We start from the raw sequence: 24,986 nt of genomic DNA, 5'->3' as shown, positions 1-24,986 counted from the left end.
ACTACATGGTGCACTGGGGAAAATACTAGAAACATCAATCACAACGCTGAACATGCAGTCCGATAAACTTGATATCCAAATAAACCTCATGAGTATAATCGCCGAGCATATTTCTGACATAAACAAAAAATTTGATGCCATGGCATACACATTTGCAACCCTTCAGGACCAGAATAACCCTCGGACACAGCCCCCAAACTGTACATGTAGCCCCATACTTGAAAAGTTAAGGGATCTACCAACCATATTGAAAAACATTCTACAGGAATGCAAATGTGCAAATCATGGCACCAACAGCCCACTTGATGAAAGTGACACTATCGCCTCCGACTACCACAAAGTCACGACTAATGAAGACACAGCCAAACCAGAAGCGAGAAGTGAAAAATCCCTCATAGAAATTTCACAACAAATAACAAACTTAAATTCCAAGACAAAACAGTCAACAAATCGAATATTACCAGGGGTCAAACTCCTGGACCAGATTAACTTTAGCCATGGGTTGACGGCAAAAGAACAACCCGAGCAGGAGCAGATAAAAATCACAAACAACCAACAACAAGTCTTAACCAAACGACAGAAAAAACGTGCAAGAAAAATCAGAAAACAAGAATCAAACAGTAGACCCGCCAACAATCAGGCCTTGACCAACTACCCTATCTTCAATCATCCCAAAACCTTTATAAAAGCTGAAATCCGAACAGAAAAGGGAGGACATCAGGCAATTACAGCAACTAAGAATCCAAGAAAACTCCAGACTCAAAGCACCAATGAGGAAGAGCAGCAACTAACCACTACGGAAGCACTGTTTATTGGGGTAGCCCATGCATCAAGATCAAATACATCAACATGTATAGAGGAATGTAATAATGATGAACTCGCGATTCACTCCATAGAAAAGATTAGTGCAAACTGGAGTCTTGAGAGTGTCGACTATGAACCTGCACAATCAAACAGAATACCAGGGAGCCTAATGGGCCAATCCAAAAATAACGGGAATAAACTACCCCAAACAGTCCGGATTCTACAGCCAGATCATATACAGCCCACAAGGGACAAGGAGTACAGTTCGAGGGCGATGGGGAAGCTGGGACACCAAAGGGAGGTAACCGCCAAAGCTGACAACAATAAACCCAAAGTATCCCTTATCCTGCATACAACATTCAGCCCCATTACATCGCTTAATAGAAGGGATACCAAAAACCATAGGCAAGTTACAGCGAAAGCGGATAAGAGTCTACAAGATCAATTATCAGTCAAGATAATCACTGATCATGATAGCCTACAACTGATCGGGGGCCGGGAAATTAAAAACAGGACAGGTCCACTTTATGCGACAACCATCGACGAACACGCACCAAATCTCGGGTTGCGTGGTCCCAAAAGAGAAAACCTGAAATTAATCGCAAAAGCAAACGAGTCCCCTGAGTACACAGGGAAGGATGACAACAAGTACAATGCGAAATACATACCCAACGATGCAAACGATAAAAAAAAAACCAAAATAACGAGACATCGGACACACCACCAGGCATTGTCCACTCCCGAGCGACTCCAAGATAAAAAATTGAACACTAAAGGAAGGATTTTTTTCATTCCAAACTACAAAACACAAGGCCCACAAGATTACTTAAACAGAGGAAACATCCTACACTTGACATCCGTAATTCCGAGCCTTAATCATATAATATCTAAAGATTTATTATCAATAGAATGTGTTAACCTCGGAAATAATATAGTAAAGGAAGGCACCCTAACAACCTGGAGGAACGCAGAAATCGCCAAGGAGATACTCCACGAAACTACCAAATTTGAGGAGTGGGGAATCACACTCAAAGCAGAGGTAACCCCAGGTTACCCGTCCCCTCTCCTAATGAACCGTGCCAAAAGAGAAAACAGTTCAGTGGTAAAATGACCCATATACTCAGTACTGCAAGGCGCCAGGGGCGCAGAAAACTCGAAACCCGAACATCAGTTCAGAGCAAACCGTGGAACAAGAGAAGACTGAAATAACACCCAGGGTGGAAAAAAGGATCAAAGCCCAGTAAAGGTTCTATCTTGGAATATCCCTGGAGCAAAAGACATTCTAAGTGACAAGAGAAAAACGGATTCCTGGGACAGCTACGAAATCATTGCTCTACAGGAAACATGGCTAACACCTCCAGTCGACGTCCCAGGTAGAATATGCTTTCATGTCAGTGCCACTCGAACCCAGCATTACGGGCGAGCAAAGGGAGGTCTTTCTGTTTATATTTCTACAGCATTAAACATTAAGTCCTCACATCCACCGCAGATATGCAAATAATCAAACTGGAAATGGGACCACAGGTTGGCATCGGAACCATCATCTTTATTAACATATACGCCCACCCAAAAAGCAAAGTAAAACAAGAGCTTTTCAAAAAAGTTAACGGTGTAATCTCAGGATTCCACCTCAAACAGCCAAGTTGGGAGATAATTCTCACAGGTGACTTCAATGCTAATCTACTACATCCCCATGAAGATGAAGATTACATCATTACTGCTAACGAACTTTGGGCCGTCGAAACACAGGAGATACCATATGCGAAGAGAATGGACAAAGTGGGCCGACAGCTGATGTGAGAGCTTGAGCAGCAAGGGATGCGAGTGCTAAACGGGAGAATAAAACAGGACAGACCTCCCAGTAGTACCTACATCGGTCCTAGTTCCAGCACAATCCTGAATTACACCACAGTCTCCCTTCCACTCCTTGGATTAATCAAAAAGTTTCAAATCATATGCTCCCCAGATAGTGATCACTCGGCTCAGCACATCAAAATGAAATTAACCCCTCCCAAACATCCAGAAGCCCCAATACTAGCAGGGGAAACGTCAACAATAAATTTGAAACGCCTTAGGTGGACGAGTGTCACACTACCGCAAATAGCGCTAGATGCAAAGAACTTAATGCAAAAGCTTACCCCTGGAAATGAATTGACCATTGAAACATGGACGGCCTTTGTCAATAAATTACCGAAGACCGGTGTCAACGTCAAAATGAGGCATAATCAAAAGAATAACAGCCATCTTAGCCAGATAACACGCTCCTTGAGAAGCCGTCTGCGACAGTCCCTGAGGAGAGCACAAGGTCACAGCCCACAATCCAAGGTATGGCAGGATGTACGTTTTACTAAGGAACAATACAAGAAACAAATTTGGAATGAGAAAAAAAATGAGGTCACCAACTTCTGGACAAAAATATTACACAATGCAAAGAAACCCGACCCCAGAGCCTTCTGGTTGCAAGTATATTCACTGAACAGATCCGCAAACACCATAAGCACGACCGGTATCACAGAAACGGTATGGGTACAGTATCTAATTGACATCTTTTCAATAAACTCCATGATACCTCTTACACCAATAGTAATCCCTGTACATAAAACACCAAACACAGAAACTCAGTCGACAACAGTCTTCGATCTGATAAACATCACGTGTAATAAACAGAAAGGACCAGACTCCACACCACGAACATATGAGGAAGTAGAAATACTACAAAGAAAAAGGCAAGCAGAAAAGCAGGCAAGTGCACTAGGACCAAATGGCGTCCCCCAGGCAATCTATAAGGAAGATCCCCACTTTTGGGCCAGTACCTTCAACAAACTGTGCCGGACGATAAACATCTCCAGTCGGATTCCGGAAAGCTGGAGAGGGGCGATTATCAACCCAATATACAAAGGCGGTGATCCAAAAAATCCCGCTAACTACCGCCTGATAGCTCTCATCGACACCGAGGCTAAGTACTACGCCTCCCTGGTGTTAACCAACCTTACTAAATGGTCTGATGAAAACAACAAAATCCCAGTAAATCAGTCAGGGTTTCGACATGGCATAGGTACCATGGCAAACGCCGTAGGCTTAAGCCTGACAGCAGAAAAAAGCCTGCAAAACCATCAAGCTCTATACCTATGTTTCGTGGACTTCAAGGCGGCCTTCGACGGTGTTAGCCGACAACTACTTTGGTCCAAATTTAAACAGCAGGGCCTGCCAGATGCAATCTTAAATCCAATAATGGACCTATACGCAAACACCTAGATGCAGGTTAAGATAGCTAATGGCCATCGGCTAACGCGGAAGATCAGAACTTGTGAAGGAGTAAAGCAAGGCTGTGTCTTGGCCCCTCTTCTGTTTAACTTATTCATGGCCAATCTGACACCAAGGCTAGACAGGATCAATGCACATCCCCCACGGCTAATAATTTTGCCTCTCATGCACCTTTCCTATGCCAATGACGTTGTTCTTCTCAGTCAGACAATAATAGGACTGCAACGCCTCTTGTAAGAACTGACTGAATACACCAGACAGAATCTACTGGAAATAAACAGTAAGAAAACAAGGGTCATGATAATAACCCATCGCTGTATTAAACCGCTGAACTTCACCATCGACAATAAGAAATTGGAAGTAGTGGAAAACTACAAGTACCTGGGGATATTTCTGGACAGACGGTTCACCTTTTCCACGCATTTTGATGCCATCGAGAAGAAAGGAACAGCCTTACTACATGCATTCAGCAGTTTATCTAAGCAGCTAAAAGGCCTGTCGTTCACTCCTCTCCTAACAGTCATCAAAACCAAGCTACTTCCAACTATAGCTTATGGCAGTGTGGTACATTGTGGAAGGAGTGCTCCGCTCTTAGATAAAATTCAAACAAGAGTGTATAAACGTGTGTTCAGCTTACCATGTGACGCCTCACCAGCACAGGTTCGGCTTGAATTTCGCCCCCAGACCCAAATTTTGCATAAAAAATACGAGACAGTCAAATTTTGGTACAGCATCTGGTTGAACCGCGAAACAGAAATCAACCTCGCCATCTGGGAAGCCATGCAAAGCAATCCCAACTCCCAGTATGCGTAGTACCTAAACTCCTCCCTGGAAATCACTGAACTAGCGTCACTATGGAAAAGGAAGCTACCTGTGTCCTCATTCAAGCAGGTCGTAAAAAAGGCAGCAAACATGCACTCGCTGATCAATGACAAAACAACCCTGAGACATCGGTCACACGCCTGGATGATACTACAATCCTACAAAAAGCCGGCACCTGCAGCCTATTTAGGGCTCGCTTTTCCATCATACCTTAAACTAAAACACTTAAACCTACATATGGGCAAATTGCCAACAAATGCCGACCAACCCGGCTGGAGGCCACCAGGCCCAAAGGAGTGTGAACTATGTGGTGCTGCTGTACAAGACATTATCCACTTGATCTGTATTTGTCCTGTATTGGATAATGAACGCCGGAGCTTACTAAAGACAAAATTTAATGAAAAAGGAATCCGTACATGCCGCTCAGCGATTCTACAAGTGATGGACTCAGTGGATCCACAATTTATATGTCGATCAATTAAATATGTTATTAATTTTGGGGGGTAAAAAGAAAAAAAATCTTTATAAAGAGCTAATACAATCTTGACTTTTTAGGACTTCCAGAATTGCATCTCCTAATACTGAATCAGCTCTTTAATTCAATAGGACACCAAAAGCACCAGTGTTCTTTACAATTTTAATCAACGGCTGTTTTTAGCACCTGTATAAGAATGCATTTTTTCTATATATTTTAAAATAATATTGCATTTCATATTGTAACGGTTTTTACTAACTATACAATAAAGAATGTATACTATTCTCCCCTCTGCAGGATAATTGCAGCAGGGAAGGAAAGCTTCAAAAGAGAGAGAAAGAGATGGGGAAGGTAGAGAAACAGTGACCAGAAAGGAAGAAGAAAGAAAAGAGAGAAGGTGAGAGAGAGAGTGAGAGAGAGAGAGAGAGAGAGAGAGAGAGAGAGAGAGAGAGAGAGAGAGAGAGAAAAAAGATGGATGGCAAAAGAGCAATTGCGAAAGGAGACGAGGAAAGTGGGCTTGTGAGAGCATTTTTGCCAGAGGTGTTTATGATTCCCCAGTCCAGCCTTGACCCTGTTGCCTCGTTAAAGTTTGACAGTAAAAATGTACTTTACTTTGTGAGGGGGAGATCAATTTTTACAGAACCAGTCTGAAAAATAAAAGTGGTTGCAGTAGTTATTTAAGGACAAAGCTGCTACCTACAAGCACCCAGCATTTGAAAAAAGAGAAGACTGGTAACTTGTGCTAATGTCCATACAGAAAGGGCAGCAGCAGAGATAGAGGTAACTACATACAGAGACGATCCATAACAGACAGGGAATCATGCAGCATTGTAATATCATACACTAGGTTACATTTGCAACCTGAACAAAATACTAACAAGCTCCTCTTTTCAACAGTAGGCATCCCTTGTATTTTGGGAGTCCCTAATGGTACAAATCAGATGAAAAAAAGATGAGGAAAATAATGCTAAAACACGATTTCATTAACACAAAATAGAACTAGAGATGCATGACATACCAGGAGAAGTTGGTTAAAGCACTCAATGATGTTGCTTGTGTCACTTACAGACATTTACCAAATGAAGTGATGTAACCATATTAACAAAAGAAAACCAAGGGTTTTTCAAACTTTTGGTGACTAATTAAGAGCCACAGCCAAAGCTTATTGTGTAAATAAATAAATGAAATGACTGCAGTTGCTTTATTCTTTCTATAGGAGCTCACCCCTATTGCTGCCAAATGTCATGGACTGTAAATCCCAACAGTAGAAACTTGACTCCAACCAATTCCTCATTATTCCAACACCCTACACTTCTCATCTCTTTTTTCACTTTTGCAGCTTCTTCTTCATCCCACCTTTCTCCCTTTGGCATTTTTTCCTACCTTTGTCTTACTCCTTATTTTTCTCTTTTCCATCTTACTTTATTTGCTATGGTCTGATGATTACATTAAATACCTGTTCCCCCAAAATGAGTTTCTATGTCGCTCCAGGTTAACTAATATCTGATCCTGGCACAATAGCACTAACTGTCTCTCAAAATGACCGGTAGGAAACAGCCAATGTCCTGGCAGATGACCCTTTTTGGTCTAGTCCACAGTGCAGCCAGACCCATAAGGCCCTTATGCAAAGAGGAGGAAACCCACAGTGAAGAATTTGGGAGCCAAAAAGGTTCCTTTGCCAAAGCAATTGTCCCTTCAATTAAGTTATCAAAGCCAGCTTCTGCCCTGGGTTAAACCACAAAGACAGATCCTACTGACCCAGACACTTCCCTCCACTATGCAGAGTACTGTGAAGTGTGCCGCTTGAATGTGCAAATCAGTGCGATTTTGGAGCAGAAGCTGAACCCACTATTCACATGTTTAGAGTGCATTGAGACGCTTATATGTGGCTTACAGAAGCAACTTAAGCAGTGGTTGAAATGGAGTAATACCAAGTAGGGGAACAGTGGGGTGGAGAATCAGGGGCTGGGAATAACCAGAGGGTTGGGTCAGTGGGTGAGTTAGAGGTGTGACTAGAAAGAGCAAAACATCCCACTTTTATGTATTTGCATGCACAAAGAAATGACCATCAGCCATGCTAGCTTCAATCCAGTGTCAACGTGAGCAAGGGACCCATGTCTAGGCATACCCTGCCAACTTAGAAAGAACAAAGCAAACACAAGGAGATGATGGACGGAGCACTGAAACTTTTCAGACACTCACCCCGGTCACAGATCTGGGTTGAATCCATCCTCATTCTTTAGCTCAATTCGCCACACCAGTTCAGACCAAGATATATGCAAATCCGTCTTGACCCTGTGCCTCATGGGAACAGTCCAGACCGAACTTCCACGCCAGGTCTTCCCTGGACCAGAAACAAGCATCCTGGGACCGGTTTCTGGGTAACACCGCTCATTAGCCAGGTTAGCTTCCATCCAGTGGCAAGGTAAGCAAGGGACCCACGTCTGGGCATCCCCTGCCAACTTAGAGCAAACAAAGCAAACACAAGTAGATGATGGACAGAGCGCTGAAACTTTTTAGACACTCAACACCAGTCACAGATCTGAAAGAAAGAAAACACAAGGAAAAGATTGACGGCGCACTGAATGTTTTTGGACACTCACCCCCAATCCCAGATCTGGGTTAAATCCATCACAGTTCTTTAGCTCACTTCCCCACCCCAGCTCAGACCCAGCTATATGCAAATCAGTCTTGACCCTGTGTCTCATAGGAACAGTCCAGCCCGAACTGCCAAGCTAGGTCTTCCCTGTACCATTAAAAAGCATCCTATTACCGGTTTTGATGCAGCACCACTCATCAGCTAGGCTAGCGTGAATGCAGTGGCAAAGTGAGCAAGGGACCCACATCTGGGCATACCCTGCCAACTTAGAGCGAACAAAGCAAACACAAGGAGATGATGGAGAGAGCGCTGAAACTTTTTAGACACTCAACACCAGTTACAGATCTGGGTTGAATACATAATCGTTCTTTAGCTCACTTTGCCACCCCACTTCAGGCCCAGCTATACGCAAATCAGTCTGGACCTTGTGCCTCATGGGAGCAGTCGAGCCCGAACTGCCAAGCCATGTCTTCCCTGGACCAGAAACAAGCATCTTGGGACAGGTTTCAGGGTAACACCCCTCATCATCCAGGCTAGCTTGAATGCAGTGTCAAAGTGAGCAAGGGACCCACGTCTGCGCATATCCTGCCAACATAGAGAACAAAGCAAACACAAGGAGAGGATCGGCGGAGCGCTGAAACTTTTCAGACACTGTAGCCAGGCTAGCTTGAATCCAGTGGGAATCCTGGGGAGAAATAAAAAAGATGAATTTAGTCACAGATCTCTGTCCTGGGGTGAATGTTGGACATTTTTCAACATTCTGTCCATCAATTGTTCTTTTTGCATTTGTCACCCCAAGCAGGATGGGTATGTACAGAAGTGGGTACCGTGCTTTCCATGCCACTGGAGTCAAGCTAGCCTGGCTGATGAGGGGTGAAACCCCAAAACCGGCGCTAGGATGCTTGTTTCAAGTCCATGGAGAACCTGGCCTGTCAGTTCGGGCTGTTCCCATTGGGAGCAGGATCAAGACTGATTTGCACATGGTTGGGTTTAAACTGGAATAGCACAGGGAGCAAATAAATGATGGATTTATGCCCAGATCACTGTACTGGGGTGAATGTTTGACATAGTTCAACATTCTGTCCATCAATTGTTCTTTTTGCATTTGTCACCCCAAGCAGGATGGGTATGTACAGAAGTGGGTACCGTGCTTTCCATGCCACTGGAGTCAAGCTAGCCTGGCTGATGAGGGGTGAAACCCCAAAACCGGCGCTAGGATGCTTGTTTCAAGTCCATGGAGAACCTGGCCTGTCAGTTCGGGCTGTTCCCATTGGGAGCAGGATCAAGACTGATTTGCACATGGTTGGGTTTAAACTGGAATAGCACAGGGAGCAAATAAATGATGGATTTATGCCCAGATCACTGTACTGGGGTGAATGTTTGACATAGTTCAACATTCTGTCCATTAATTGTTCTTTTTGCATTTCACTGACCAGTTACAGGTTAAAACATTAATTAATTCAACCAATGGAGACACATTTATTTAAGGTTTAATATTTGAGTTATTGACTTTAACACAAATATATTCCCAAAGTTGGATACTTTTCCAATCACAGAATGTCCCAAATACACTTACATGGCAAGTATAAGAAACTATCAGTAGCAACATCTCTTGTCATTGAAAGTGTTGAACTTGTCCAGCCCCTACCTCATCCTATGCCTGGAGGGGGGCTGTATTCCTGTGGTGGTGAGCCTTAGCAAGGCCTACCAGTGCTAGGGGTTCTCCCTTCTCTGCAAAGAGTCCTCAGACCAACTTAACTAATATAGCTGCCGTAAGATTTAAAATTAACTGACACGGTTTCTGTGCAGGTTCTCTATCTTCATCTAACTGCTCTAAATCTTTCCATAATGCTCAAAATGTCGCACGATCATCATCTTTACGCACAGTTCTCCACATATCAGGTATTAATATTAATCCAAAAAACAAATCAATATCAGGCAAAGTCATGGTACAAGAACTAATTGCACCCTCAACTTCCTCATAAAAGGCTGCTGGATTCTTTCACGGATCAGGCAATGCATTTTTAAGGGCCATAACATCTGCTCTATTCCAAGGAGTGTAAACCCAATTATAAATAAAATACCCTTTAGCATCTACAGAAGTCTTATTATCATTTGTACCCGTTCCCTTAGGAGGAACATATAAAGGCGCGGCTTCCCGCATGGGTTTCACATTAATTACAACATTATTATCTGTTTCAAGAGTAGAAGTTTGTGCCATGCTGATGTGGGATGTTTGTGCAGCTGCATCTGCTGCCTTTTTCTCCTCTAGCAAACGGGCTGCGTCAATACGCACTTTAACCAAGCGTCTGATCATGTCAGGCACCTGGGAAAAGACAAAAAGACCGTCACATAATTGTTTACAATCACCTGCAACATCATCAGGCTCCATTTCTACCGAATGTTTCCTAAATCGTTCAATAACCTCTGCAGCAAATACCTCAGTAAAATATATCTGCTCCCTTTCCTGCCAACTTTTTATACTATCTAGAAGTTCAGAAACAGCAGTAGTACTACGATTAGCTTGATGCTCAGCAGATCTAATGTCAGACGCACGCCCAGCAGATAACATTGAACGAGTTTCTCGAGCTTTGTCCTGGTCTGTAGGAGAGTCCTCATCCGACTCATAAGGAGCAGTAGGAAGAGTATACGGAGGTGGACAACGATCTAATAAGAAAGAATCATCTTAGGGTTTATTAAGAATAGGATAAAGAAGTCTACGAACAGCGTATTGGCCATTTACCTGTCACTCCCTATCTTCCCTCTCTTTAATTTCTTTAATTTCTTTATTTTTCATTTCCAATGCTTTCACATGAATACTCTTAAGTTGTTCTTTTTCAATCAAGGCTTGCTCACGCTTCATTCGCTCACGCACTTCTTTCTCCCACATTCATACACAGTCAAACATATCTTGCCTAGCCTTTCGCTTAAAAATCCGTTGCTCCACATACTGAATCTTTCGCAAATCAAATGACCCATGCATAGGCCAACGCAACTCAGGATCTTTACAAGTGTATTTATTCCATAACGTGCTGTACATTATGGAAGAAATACCATACTTAACATACATGTCCCTATTAAGCGTCTCCTCCGGGGGGGCGTTTGTGCTTCGTCAAGTCTCAAATTGGTACCACTACAAAAGCAACACATCCTACGAAGTGTGCTGGAAACAGGCATGCCAAATAGAGTGCAAAATATGCAGTATTATAATCAAAGTAGCGCTTAAGGTACTCTTCGTACGTTGCGCCATTCAAACAAAGTTAAATAGTGAAAAATGTCCTCATTACCTGCCTATATGAATTGCAATACATATATAAGTGTCAAACAGATTTCAATATTGGCCAATCGTACAAACAAAGCCGCAGTAAGTGTTACTAAACTACCTTACCAATCAAAGGCGTCAAACCAACAGCAAGTGCCGCAGAACGGCTCTTACCAATCAAATGGTGTCCAGGTTCCAACTGACAAGTTCTCAAATCGACCAATTGGTCACTGCACGGCGAATCAACAGAAGAGATCTCAGTCGAGGACCGGCGCCACCTGGATGGTCAGATCAGAAAGAAAGGAAAAACGCCGTGGGTGCCAAGACTCGGGTCTCCTCAGGCAGCGATCGCGTCCAAAGCAAGATTCCAATCCTTCGTCGTTACCAGTCCTTCGGGCATCCGAGTCGCCAATGAGCCCCGCGTTGGAAACGTCAATTTTTTGGTGGTGAGCCTCAGCAAGGCCTACCAATGCTAGGGGTTCTCCCTTCTCTGCACAGCGTCCTCAGACCAATAGAAAGAAGTTGGCACAGAAGCTGGAAAAGAAGAGACAAAGTTTATTAAACCTCATGAGGTGGAACTACATTCACACAACATCCTTCGGCAATGTATGAAGTAGCACACTAACTATAAGGAGCTTGCTCCTTTTATACCCACACAGGGGCTCAAATGAAGGCAGTACAAGTACAGAATGCTGGTTTTAAATACATATAAGGTCATACAGAGGGTGTGCTGGCAACAAGTGGGAGGGGCTGACATATAGCTAATTCTGGTGGACACATCCTGACAGTTACAAGTTGGGGACAGCTGTAAGATCAACTGAGCATGTGCGAAGCAGAAGAGGCTAAATATATCTCATCTCTAGGCAGATTTCAAGAGCAGTTGACAGGAAGGTAGGACAGAGCACATGGCGAGCACATGGCAAACAAACTGGCTGCCAGAAATACAAAATGGATTCCACACAACGGACAAGATAGTCTCTACATAAAAGATGTCTTCTGCTAATGCTTAACCTAATTGCTGCTAAATTACAATATTCCCCCTTGTTCAGGCCAGAGAGATCACAAGGCCATTGACCTTCACATCAGCATGAGGGCTGGTTCTGTTGGCTGGAGAAGGGAGTGCTTGAACCATCAGTTTTAACCATCTTTCAAGCCATCATGTGCAGAGATCTCTCTAGTTAAAGTTAAGGTTGGTACCTAGGTGTAAAATATCAGGTATTGGTGTCTCATGTGGGTGCCTCAACCAAGCCCCATAGGATAATGCAGGACTTAGGGCCAATGTTAAAATACATCTTGTGCTTAGTGGCAAGGAGGTTTCACGCTGTTTGTGGTTGTATCAAAGCCCCAGAATATTCTAGCACAGTTTGTTTTGAAGATTTTTTTTAACTGAACTATTTAAATTTCCTTTTGAATACATTCAATACATACAATGGTTGTTACTTACTGTGTCCTACTGAATTTGCCTTTCCAACCCCTATCACCTACTTTATTAAGCCTACTATGACAGAGTCAAGAGCTCAAAAGGAATAACTTAGTTAATCAATTAGAGTCCATTAGTACTGTGCCTCTAGTCACAGTGGTAAACAACAATATCCACATCTGATACTGCCCAGTAGTCACGAACTGCTTCTGGGCTGCAGTGCAACTCACAGTTGTGTGAGAAGCAGCCAGAACCCTGCAAGGGACCTAGCCTAATGCCTCTAATGCAGCTGATTAGTCAAGTACCAGCTCACCAAGATTGTTAATGGTTGAGTGTTTTCTGGCATTTTCACTTTCTTTCATTAAGCTCTATTCAGTTATTTCACAATCTTCTTCCGGACGTACATACAACTGAAAAAGTGCAGACCGGTAGCAAATCGTTCAATATCTCAGATTCCACCCAGCCCCTAACTTTGACTCATTCCTTCTCTCATTTCATTAACTTGAGAACCAGCAAGTTTTATACAATTGAACTTCTATTTCTTTCCTATCAATTAAACAAAAATGGGTATTAAAAATATAGCCAGCTCCTGCTTTACTAAATGATGACTCCAATTTTAAAACCGACAACTTTGCAGTTGGTAATGTCCGTTATCTGTTATTAATCGTATGTGTAACTAGTGCCCCACAAACAGCAGTGAAATTAAGTAGAACTGTGTCAGATGTGCTCCACTCACCCCTCTAAGACACCTACACATGATGGACGGCTCCTGTTTATCACTTTATACACAAGGATCAAAGGCCAGCTGCAGACTCAAAGCAGACTCTGTTCCTACACCTCGTAGCAACAGAAGGGTCTTGAAGTGGTGTCGATTTCTCACTTGCACTCTTTCCCTTTTGACATAGAAGGGGGGATATAACCCCAGTCTTCAAATAAAAAAAGTGCCAACGTTTCTTCCATTTTCGCAATTTATTTGATGTCAAGGGGCATATTATCAAGAAACAGCATTAACATTATCGGCGCTTTAGCGGCAGAAAACTGCAGCTAAAGCGGCAATATTGCGCTTGATAATATGCCCTTGAGAATTCCCATAGAAACCCATGTTCTGGTGTGAACATGGGCTTCTATGGGAATTCTCTATGGCATATTATCAAGCACATTATTGCGGTTTTAGTGGCAGTTTTCTGCTGCTAAAGCGGCGATAATGTTAACGCTGTGCTTGATAATATGCCCCAAGTTTTTAAAGATGGCGGAGTTCTGCTCCTGGTAGTCCAGGCTGCTCTTACAGGCCCCAGTGCTTAGAAAGGAGCAGAGCTGTAAAGGAGGGGCTGTCGACTTTAGGGCACGCACGAAGAATAATTTCCACCAGAGGCTGGTGGGGCTGGGAAGGCACTAGATACAAACACCATTGGAGGGCCTCTTCTACTGCAGCCTCCTTTCTTCCTATTTTATAGGTCTAGCAGGGTGGGGAGTGGATGGGCATAGGCTGCCACGAATTCCAGACTGGAGTCCTCTTCTTTTCCTGGTAGCGTTGTCAGTCTGGGTGAGCCCAGAAACAAAGGGCAGATGAGGTCAAAGGTGGGATCACAAATGCATCCTGATGCGCCTGTTCTATTGGTCACAGTGGGGGCAGGCAGGTAGCATCAATGGATGGGGTGTAAATCACTGCAGAGCCATCATAGCTAGCAGGGGCATTAATAGACCTGAACTTCAGGAGGCTAAGACTCCTAGCCAGGGCTAGCTCGTGCACTGGTGGCAGCCATTACAACAGCCTTTTTTGGCACTCTCCTCTCTCATAACCTCCTTCTCCATGAATACCCTCACTACAACTCTCCAACATTGCACCCCATCTCTTCATACCCTCTCTCTGACATATATTACATTTATTTATAGTGCTACTCATAGTTCATGGATGTATGTCACTACAACACACACTTTTACAACGCATACCTTTACAACGCATTTTTTACAACGCAACATCCATTACAACGCACTCCATTACAATGCATGCCATTACAACGAAAATGTAAAAACTACATTTACAACGCATTCCATTACAACGCATAACATTACATTGCATGTTTTGGTAAGTATTGGATAGTGTAGGGGTAAAATGTACTATTCTAACTCCAGGGGGTGCAACAGTAGGGTAAGTGTTGGATAGTGTAGGGGTAAAAATTACTATTCTAACTCCAGGGGGTGCAACAGTAGGGTAAGTGTTGGATAGTGTAGGGGTAACAATTACTGTTCTAACTCCAGGGGGTGCAACAGTAGGGTAAGTGTTGGATGGTAATGTTATGCGTTGTAATGGTATGCGTTGTAATGACTGCGTTGTAGAGACATGCGTTGTAGTGGTGTGCGTTGTAGTGTCATGCGTTGTAATGGTTGCGTTGTAATGGCATGCGTTGTAATGGATGTTGCGTTGTAAAAGTTTTGTTGTAATGGTAGTGCGTTGTAAAAGTTGTGTTTACTCACACTGTTCTGTGATTTGCTTGGTACCGGTTCTTTGCAGCAGGCACATTAACCCTCCGTTCTACTTAATGAAGAGCCAAAACTGCCTCTAGACAAAATTCTGAACTCACACCAGGAGAATCATAAATCACCAGATTTATCTTGGCACTTTTGTTGTTGGCTGAAAACACAGCACCCCCCACCATAGTCAGCGCTATGTGCAGCTCACCAATCTCACTGCCCTAAAGTCAGTCCTGCTTCCAGCAAAGGGGCAGGATAAGCATTTCCAGAAATGGGGTCAGAGCTAACCTTTTAGCGATTATATGAGGAAAAAGAAAAAGATCTATGTGGCTGGGGGGGATTGATACTTTCCCCCAAATTCCAGCAAGCAACAAAAGTTAACAGAATTCCTTATAGATGATTTAAGGAAGAGTAGACTTCCCCCCAGATAATGTTTTGAAAAGTTTGGGACCATATTAGCAAAAACGCTGCAGACTCTTATAGGGTATTCCAGTACTTTCATGGTGCACCCGGGAAGCCTGATCTTTCCTAGGAGTAGATCTTATATCTTATAGATGAACCCTTATGCCAAGGAGTACACACAATAGTACAGTGCCAAAAATCTACTATGGATACTCTAGCCAGAGTCATGGGTAGTTCTAAATATTCCCTCCGGTATACAAGGGTCAGCATTTTGCCATTGACATGCCCTATAAAATGAGTACAGGAAATCTTATGACAAGAGGCACCTCAAATATCAGTTCCAACATTCTGCTATGGACCCGCCATGCATGCCAAGAATTATGTGCATCATGTTAGGGCCTTCTGTCAGGTGTGGGAGATTGTGTTCTGTGTCCCTGCCGCTGGGTATGACTGGGCTAACGGCTTTCACAGTTAAACAGTTCAAGTCCCCAACACCGATGATGGTGCCTTAATAGCAGCATGTCAGGGCCAGCAGTTTGCCATAGACAACATCTCCCATCCATATGCTATTAGGGCTATTTTCCATATGGCAAGAATAACCTCCTGCATGCCAGACAAGCAGCACACTTGCATGCATAACACAGATACACTCACACACAGAGATTCTCACTATATCTCTTGTACTCATTCGTACATTTGTACTCTGCCTTGCCAGTTCGCGCTAAAACTGCTGCCAGCACTCCTGTTTGTTTCTACACCTGGAGCCCTATTTGGACCTTCTGTGCTTCTCTGAACCCGCCCGCTAGTCTCCCGCAGCTCAGCCGCTTTTTGACATCCAAAGCGGGAGCCGCCGAGAGCAGAACGGCGAGGGGCTGCACTACATGTCCCAGCAGCCCTTCTGGGGTATAGCGTCATCTGAAAGAGCCTGGAGGCGCATTTAAACAACGCTGCCACTATTGTAAGTGGGTTGTTCCTGCCTTGCCAGTTCGCGCTAAAACTGCTGCCAGCACTCCTGTTTGTTTCTACACCTGGAGCCCTATTTGGACCTTCTGTGCTTCTCTGAACCCGCCCGCTAGTCTCCCGCAGCTCAGCCGCTTTTTGACATCCAAAGCGGGAGCCGCCGAGAGGAGACCGGCGAGGGGCTGCACTACATGTCCCAGCAGCCCTTCTGGGGTATAGCGTCATCTGAAAGAGCCTGGAGGCGCATTTAAACAACGCTGCCACTATTGTAAGTGGGTTGTTCCTGCCTTGCCAGTTCGCGCTAAAACTGCTGCCAGCACTCCTGTTTGTTTCTACACCTGGAGCCCTATTTGGACCTTTTGTGCTTCTCTGAACCCGCCCGCTAGTCTCCCGCAGCTCAGCCGCTTTTTGACATCCAAAGCGGGAGCCGCCGAGAGGAGACCGGCGAGGGGCTGCACTACATGTCCCAGCAGCCCTTCTGGGGTATAGCGTCATCTGAAAGAGCCTGGAGGCGCATTTAAACAACGCTGCCACTCCCTCGTGGGACGCGAGCGGGACGCCCGGGGCTAAGCCCGGGCAAAGGGCGGGCCCTCTGTGGCCCTCAGGGGACCTAAGGTGATGTGACGGGCCACCCCTCTTCCGTGTCGCAACCTGAAGATTCACAACCATCATTGTCATCAGGATCCATGTTTGCCTACTGCCCGCGTCGCTGTCTGATTTGAACCAGGACTGTTGGGAAGTCAAGCAGGAAGGTAACAAGACTTGAAGGTGGCTCCGATTGACCATATTGACCTATTGACACTAGAGGGTTAAAGACTGATAGTTATTATTACTAGCATCTAAATGTCGAAGGCAAAAAAATCTATAGCTCCTGGTAATACCATGGATAATTATCTGGTACAAGTTGTGGAGAATATTAATCATGCAAGGAGGTCATCTTTGGGCCTTAGCTCCCCACTTTCCTTGTCCCAAAATGAGATCCTAAATACGGATCTAATTGTTTTGGACACCTCGAATATTTCATCCCCAGCCCCCCATGGGCTGGATATGGGGTCACCACAAAATGTGTCAGCCATAATACACTCAGCCACTAAAACGCAAGCACCAACTGGAGATTTAGACCCAGCCCTAGAACCCTCTCTGCATGATCCAGATCTAGAGTTGGAGTTAGTACATTCCTCCCCCCCCTTACCCGCTGCTCCTGTTGCCGCTCCAAGAGTGACTAAAGCGACTGCTAAGATCCTTACAAAAAGGGAAGGGTTAAGGACTAGCAGGAAAAGGCCAGCTACTCCACCAAACAGGATAAATACAGATGGGAATATGAGCCGAGGAGATGTGAACCAAGGTTGGGATGAAGATGGTATACTAAAAAAATTCATGGGCATGTTGGATATCAAGCTAAATCAGCTAGTAAAACCCATATTGTCAAAAATCGATCATCTTACTGCTAAAATAAATAAAATGGAGGACTATATAAGAGCGACTAACAATAAAATGGGGGAATTGCCGACTATGCTGGTAGAAAAGCTGGCTGAAAAAACTCGACTAGAAGGCCCGCCTCAAGAGCTACCTCAGAACGAGCAGGTTCGATCTGAGCCTGGCCTAAATAAAGTCAACCTTCCTACTACTCTATCTATTGAGCCTGATGGCAATTGTTTATTACAGGGCTCCAGCATAGAAAATAACCCTATGGAGCTAATTGTTGAAGCATCACCCCTTATCCTGGTATTAGCCAATGTTCCCCCGCTAAATATAGGCCAGAAAGAACATCCAGAATCCCTATTAAATAAGGCACTCCAATGGTTGAATAACAATATGCATATGTGTCCCGGGGGTAAACACAAATTGGCAGAAGATTTATTAACCGCAAGACGGGTAAAGTGGATAGGGAGTAGCAATAAGAAATTTTCAGGGGACTGCGTGGTCTTGAGTCTTAAAGGCCCCGAAGTTTTACCTGAAATTTTGAATAACCTTTTTCCACCCCAACGCAGAACAGCGGAGTTAATCCCACTCACTTTGGACTTTTTTTATAAAAAGAAAGGTTTAGTATCAAACCCGAGCATCCTGAGAACTAAATGGACAACAGTGACCAGTAGATGTGCAAAGGAGGGCCCACCTAATGTTTGGGGGTTAAATTTAGATAATAGATACACAGCATTGTCCAATCTAAATGAGTGTGATTGACTTGCAATAGACAAAGGATCATTAGTGAAAAATGAGTCAAGATATTCCACAGGCCCACCAGATAAATTTATGGATCGAAAAAAACAAAAATAGGGATCCCGGCCATAGGGTCCCACATAGCCCAAATAGTAATATACTTATATTAGGGTCAGAGGATTCCATGAACACTAGAACAACGACGGGGGATAACTTAAGACCTGAGCAGGGGGGCCAGCCAAAAGTGGCTGTCAGTAGAAACTTGGAGGTGGCATGTACACTAACTTTTATATCCTGGAATATAGCAGGTATAGCTAGTAAGATAGATAATCCAGAATGGCTTGATTATATTGACAAGCATGATATAGTCATGCTGCAAGAAACCTGGTCAGTCAACCCAGTATTTCGATTGGGCTATCTAAATTTTTTTAAACCTGCATTTAAAGGTGGAAAAGGACGTCCCTCGGGAGGATTGTTGATATGGGTTCGTCAAGCATTGTCCTGCTCCATATCACAAAGACAATTAACTTCAAATGATATTCTAGCATTAAATATCAGATGGTCTAATGGCCAAGAAACAGCTTTGTATAATATCTATGCCAGGGGGGTTGGTGCAGGTATTCCTTCCGAAGTCTTTTCCACCTTAGAACAAGACGTTGAAACTCTTCGTCCTAATCCCCACATTATAGTGGGTGGTGATTTTAATTCAACTTTTGAGCCCCTAGGAGAAGAGGATAGGAGTCTTACGGTAGAGGAGGATAGTAGATGGGGAATACCACAATTGGAGATTCCTCCAATAAAAAGATGGAGTGCTACGGCCATTAGAATAAAGAGCCTCTGCCTCACTATAGGCCTCAGAGCGGCGAATGGGAGAACACAATCCGACCCAAAAGGGAACTCCACCTTTGATAATGGTCGTGCTACAAGCAGGATTGACTATCTCTTAATTGATGTAAGAGCATGGCCCAAGCTACTAGACATGGAAGTGGTCTCACGACTAGAGAGTGATCACCACCCTCTGTATATGACATTCCATTCCTATCAAGAGTCTAGAGTATCCATTAACAAAAAGTTGATGGTAACACGAGATGTCGTCTGCTCAAACAATCAAAGACACTTGAAATGGGAAATGTTGTTAAGAGATGAAAGAAACTTAGAAAACATGAAAGAGCAGGTAAGAGAGGAAGTGAACAATATTAAAGCGCACTCTGGGAATCATAATTTCCAGGTATATATGATGGAGGCTCATAAAAAACTATTTTCTAAATTACAAAGTTATTTTATTAAAACAGCAGTCCAAACTCCAGCTAAAAAACCCATAGCTGTTAAAAATTGGTATGATAAAAGCTGTAGATTGGCAAGGCAAAAGTTAAGTCAAGAATTAAAAATAGGAAACCCAACAGCTGTTAGAAGGGCAAGGGATTTTTATAGGCAGACACAGAAACAAGCAAAGCGGTGCTGGGATGAAGAGGGCTGGAGTGAATTGAAGCAGGTGTGTACCAACAAAGATTCCAAGCGGTTTTGGGCCTTAGTTAAATGGAACAGGGGTGAGACAGCTGCCCAACCACAAAACCATGTGCCAATAGACGGCTGGAACGAATTTTTCAAACCTCAGTATGCCAGATGCTCGATATATGCATCCATATCTCCCCCCCAAGCTATACTTTTCAGTGATCAGATATTCACTGAAAAGGATGTTAACTTGGCACTGGATTGCGTGTCGGGTGGAAAAGCGCCAGGTATGGATGGTATCCCAGCAGACTTTTTTTATCAGACCGTATCTCTTGGTGCACATATTTTACAATGCTGTCAAATGCAATCGCCATGGGTGGAGAAGTCCCAGCCTCATGGAAAGGGGCAGAAATTATCCCCATATACAAAAAGGGGGACAAAACCCAGGCAAAAAATTACAGACCCATCAGTCTGATTGACACAGCGCAGAAGATAATGGGCCGACTAGTCCAGAACAAACTGCAACAATGGATTGAAGACCAAAATATACTGTCACCTTATCAAGCGGGTTTTCGCCCCTTGACTAGTAGTGTTGACCAAGTCTTTTATTTTTTAGCCATTTATTGGAGAAATGTCACGCTGCGAAATGGCACATTGTATGCAGTTTTTGTGGACCTAAAAGCTGCGTTTGACTTGGTGCCAAGAGAGAAACTGTGGGAAACCCTGGCGGAGGTGGGAATAAGCCATGAGCTCCTCACTTTGCTGGTGCGACTCCACGAAAATAATTTTGCAAAAATAAGGTGGGGCAAACAGGGGGAAGTGACGACCCCCTTCCCAGTAGAACGAGGGGTGAGGCAAGGGTGCGTCTTGGCCCCAACGCTTTTTTCAATCTATATAAATGGAATAGTTGAGCATCTAAATAAATCTCCAAATGATGCCCCAACCATGGCAGGTGTACACGTCCCCGTACTAATGTTCGCGGACGATACGCTTTTACTATCACGTACGCCCAGTGGACTGCAGAAAGCGTTGGATGCCTTTGGGGTTTTTTGTGACAGCCGAGGCCTGGAATTAAATACCAGCAAAACCAAATTTATGTGCCTGAGTTCCCAAACAGGCTTTAAGGGGGTGATTAAATACAAGGGTGAACCACTGGAAAAAGTAGATGCCTTTGCTTATCTAGGAATCACCCTTCAAAATGACATGAAATGGAAATCACACATCAACATGGCATCTTTAAAATTTAGCCAGTTAGCAGGTGCAGTCACTATTAAACATAATACTTCTTTTACTAGACCTATAAATTGTGCACTTGAAGTGTACAGTATGAAAGTAGTAAGTGCATGCTTGTATGGGTATGAGCTCTGGGGTTTTTCAGACCTAGGTAACTTAGGGCGGGCGGAAAATAGATTCCTACGAGGGCTTGTTAGGGCCCCGCAAAGTACACCTATAATCCCACTCAAGATGGACCTAGGTAGGAAAAATATTGAAGACATTGCCCGTCTACGTCCTTTGTTGTATTGGAGGCGGTTAATGGTAACCTCAGAGTTAAGTCACTATGCATCTGCTTTTTTTGACGTTGTGAATTTTGATCGCTTCCACGGCATTGCATGGTTAAAGGAATTGCGGGGCACATTGGTGAAATTGGGCCTGGACCATTTGTGGGGTAAAAAGGATGTTGCCCTATTTCCTTCAAAAAAACAACTTAAGGATATCTACTGGGAGTCAGTATACGTAACATTGTATCGCAAAGGTTTGCAATCCTCCCTGACTTCACGTTTTTTGGATACAAAACAAATCCCACTATACGAAAAATACTGGGATGTAGTTGAACGTCCACTGGATAGGAAACTATATTTCCAATTCCGTGTGGGAACTCTACCAGTGAACGCATTCACACAAAAATGGTCTCCATTAAAGGACGCTTATTGCAACCATTGTAAAAACCACATAGAGGACATTGCACGCCTGCTTTTTTCTTGCCCCCTATATGCGAATCCACGTCGAATGTGGTTAAAACCTATATGCAGGAACATGGGCACCCGCTGTTGCTCTCAGGCCCTAAGAATCCTAATATCTGATACCTCGACACCATTGGTAATAGGCGTAGCAAAATTCCTTGCATGGGCGTGGGTTATAAGATCTCGTGCTCTAAAGCCTATGGAATAATATGATTTGTTAACTGCCAGTACAATCCTGCTTGTCCCCTTCTAACATTTTATATGAATTTTAAAAAATTGTATGTATAAATTTTTTTGTATTATTAGCTATTCGACTTTTGCTGTTTAATACGTTTTTTAATTCATTACTTTTATACTAGTATTTATTGTATGATGTTTAGGAGGTTGCTTTTATGACTAAATGTCGAATAAAGCTTTGAAATTGAAATTGTACTCTGTCACACTCTCCCACAGACTGACTGCCACTCACAGTTCCATTAGTCAATTGGCTTTTATTGTGTTAGAAAAGCATGCACTGCTGCTTCTGCTACACCTTCTTTGCGTGTTAGTGACGCTTAATAAAAACATATTCTCTCTAAAAGTTGAAAACCTTGCTGCTGTTCCTTTAGCTTTTCAAAATATACAATTGAGATTGTTAGCTGGAATGTGGCTGGGCCTCGCCCAAAGATCAGTTTGTCCGCTTGGCTGTCTTTTATAAAGAGTTATGATATTATTATGCTTCAGGAACCTTGGGATGTTTTGTCCACCATTGTTGATGGCGGTCAGTGTTCTAATATTCCTGCCATTGCCTCCCGTCATAGTCAAGCTTCGGGAGGATTGGTAGTTTGGATAAGCAAAGCCATTGGTGATTATACAGAGACTTTAGAAACAACTAGTTCTTAGTTATAAATAGTACAGTGGAAGGGTCGTTTGAACCTCCACTTGATCAATGTTTATAATAATGATAATAATACCTTTCCAAATCCTAAATTTCTAGCACAATTTATTTATCTCTCTCTGTTGGTAGATAATGGTACTAATAAAGTACACCCAATATATCTGTGCATGTCCGGTGAGTTTAATGTTCAACTCTCGCCTAGTTTACGTACTGACATTCATCTCTCCAATAACCTTGACCATGATCTCAGGAGCTGGTGTCTTATATAGCCCCTCTTGATTTGCTAAATGTAATGGAAATAGCCAGTAGAGATAGTATTGCACCACCAACCTTTAGTGGCCGAGGCACTCCCTCTACCTTAGATTATATTTTTATAACACCTAACTTGGTGAAAATATTCTTATATGGTACAATGTTCCCATCAACTTTAGCGATCACAGTCCTGTTGAGTCTGTCATCTTAATAAATCCCAAAGAAAGGCTCCCTTCCATACAGAGAAGGGGCCTAGTAATTTACATACCTCTGCAGAAAACCCAAGACTAGTTTAGACAATGAATATTTCAGCTTGAGTATTTGAGTTGATAGTTAGGGAGAATGCAGGCTTGGTAAAGGTTTGTTTGAAGAAAAAGGGAACTGACTATTTGATTGTTGACTCCTTTAATAGCCTTTGCTTAACCATCAGAAAAGCTCTCCTAAAACCTGGAATCTCTAGGGCTAAACTACATAGATGGTTCAACCATGACCGTACAGTGGCCACCCGAGACCTGCGAAGGGCCCTTGCTGAGAGACCCAAAGACCACCTATTAGTAGCAACCTTGCAGAAGCAATATATAAAGGTTACCTCGCAGCAGAGACATGAGGGTATATCTCAGCAATAGGACTCATTAGTGCAGGCAGCACTTGAGAAAGAGAGTAAATGCTTTTGGCTAGCTGACTCAGATCTGAGATGTAAAAACCAGCCCATGACATCAATCACTTTCCACATTGCCAGCAAAGCCTGGGAGGCTCACTTTAAGAGAGTCCATGCTGCTCCTCCATCGGAGGGAGCTTTTATAATTGAGATCAGTCAGTTGATAGGCTTTAGGATAAATTTGGGTCAGGCAGAGGAAGCAGTTCATCAGAATGTAGGTGGAAAGGCAGTTGAGTCTGATGGTGTTCCCGTCAATTTGTTGAAACATATTACTGCTTTTTGGGCACCACTCCTAAAAAATGTCTTTAATAATCTTGCTCACTCCAAGATGCCCCTTTCAGGTGTTCTTTAATTATCAAACCTATATGCAAGAATGGTAATCGGTCTGAACCTGCGTGTTACAGGCCCATTTCGCTCATTGAAACCTCAGTAAAAATACCAGAGCAGGTAATATATGACAAAACCAAGGAGTAGACCCAAGCAGAGTCAGTCCTAAACCTGTGTCAAAATGGGTTCAGAACCAAAATAGGGACGACTGAGCAACATTTGAATTTGAATTTGGTGCTTGAAAAATGCACCATAGCCAAACAGACTTCCCTTTATCTATGTCTTTTATGGATCTGACTGCAGCATTTCACTGTGGAAGTTGTCCTAAGTTATCGAACATCTTTTAGCCATGGGTTGGACTCAGCACTCGTGCACTTCTTGATTATTTTCACAAAGATATGAGAGTTAGGGTGAGAATTAGCAACAAGGGCGAGGTGTCTGATTATATAGATATTGATCGGGGTGTGAGACAAGGGTGTGTGTTGGCCACCTCTTACTTATTCTATATATCAACATGCTTCACCCTTTTTTAATGGGGCTTTGCGGAGTTTTGGGGCCCCGGGAGAGGGGAGGGGGGGTGACAGGCAGGAGACTGGGGCGAGGCTGTTTTGGGCTGGTTGGGCTGTCGTTGGGCTGGCATTGTGCTCCTTTGGGATTATGGGGGTATTTAGCCGGCCATGTCAGGTCACTGTCCACCATTTTAGGGACAGTGACACGGCAGCCGGTGGTTAGGCAGGGGCGATTTTAGTTTTAGGAAAAGACTCTCTCTGTTTTTATTTAACTTGCTTCACGGTGATTGCTCGCCTCCCCACCCTCCTG

The sequence above is a fragment of the Lissotriton helveticus genome, chromosome 4_1, assembly GCF_964261635.1.
Source record: "Lissotriton helveticus chromosome 4_1, aLisHel1.1, whole genome shotgun sequence".
In the NCBI taxonomy this organism is placed as follows: domain Eukaryota; kingdom Metazoa; phylum Chordata; class Amphibia; order Caudata; family Salamandridae; genus Lissotriton; species Lissotriton helveticus.
The sequence above is the reverse complement of the archived record's forward strand: the minus strand, read 5'-3'. Positions refer to the sequence as shown.